Source organism: Primulina huaijiensis, chromosome 8 (genome assembly GCF_012295235.1).
Source record: "Primulina huaijiensis isolate GDHJ02 chromosome 8, ASM1229523v2, whole genome shotgun sequence".
NCBI lineage: Eukaryota > Viridiplantae > Streptophyta > Magnoliopsida > Lamiales > Gesneriaceae > Primulina > Primulina huaijiensis.
The window spans coordinates 7032130-7033266 of NC_133313.1; the positions used below are offsets into that span (position 1 = coordinate 7032130).

At 29.0% G+C, this 1137-nt stretch overlaps 1 non-coding gene across 1 annotated transcript; it reads right to left on the reverse strand.

The window, feature by feature from the left end:
• Nucleotides 1-416: 416 nt before the first annotated feature.
• On the reverse strand, nucleotides 417-527 carry LOC140983685 (small nucleolar RNA R71). Its single transcript, XR_012176477.1, has one exon. It is a non-coding gene; the product is annotated as a small nucleolar RNA R71 (small nucleolar RNA).
• Between the last annotated feature and the right edge of the window lie 610 nt (nucleotides 528-1137).

Below are 1137 nucleotides of genomic sequence, written 5' to 3' on the forward strand. Positions count from 1 at the left end.
AATAATCAAGATAATGATAACAATAATAACAATAATAATAATAATAATCAAGAACATGATCAATTAAGAACACTTAGGCACCATATGAACCCTATTAGAACTAGTGCCCCATCTTGTTTAGTTTTTCCTCCTGATGCATCTAATTTCAACTTTAAACCTCAAATTATTCAACTTTTACCAAATTTTCATGGCTTAGATTCTGAAAATCCATATTTACATCTAAGAGAATTTGAGGAAGTTTGTAACACTTATAATGATCAAAATTGTAGCATGGATATAGTTCGATTAAAGCTTTTCCCTTTTTCTTTAAAAGATAAAGCTAAAACATGGCTACAAAATTTGAGATCAAGTTCAATAAGATCATGGGAAGAAATGCAACAACAATTTCTCAAAAAGTTTTTTCCTTCCCATAGAACAAACTCTTTTAAAAGACAAATTACTACTTTTTCTCAAAAACAAGGAGAAACATTTTATCAATGTTGGGATAGATATAAAGAATTACTTAATACATGCCCACATCATGGTTTTGAAACATGGAGAATAGTTTCTCACTTTTATGAAGGTCTAATACCTAAAGATAGGCAAATGATAGAATTCATGTGTAATGGAACTTTTGAAGATAAAAACCCAAATGAAGCTATGGAGTATTTGGATTCATTAGCAGAAAATGCTCAAAATTGGGATAATATAGGCACAATAGAACCACCAACAACTAAAATCAATAATTCAACAAATGGGGGTGGTATCTATAATCTTAAAGATGATATAGATATTCAAGCTAAACTTGCATCTTTAGCAAGAAAAATTGAGTCATTAGAAATGAAAAAGAGTGGTCAATTAAAAAGTATTCAAGAAATTGTTTGTCATATATGTGATACACATGATCATGCTACAAAAGATTGTCCAACATTACCTTCATTTAAAGAATGTCTCCATGAACAAGCAAATTATGTTAACAATTATAAAAAACCAATACTAGATCCTTTTTCAACATCATATAATCCTGGATGGAAAAATCATCCTAATTTTAGTTGGAGGAATGATAATAATGCACAACCCTCACAACAATATTTTCAAAATAACCAAAATCATCAAGGTTATATTCCTTATGTTACACCTCCAAGAAAAAACTTTGAA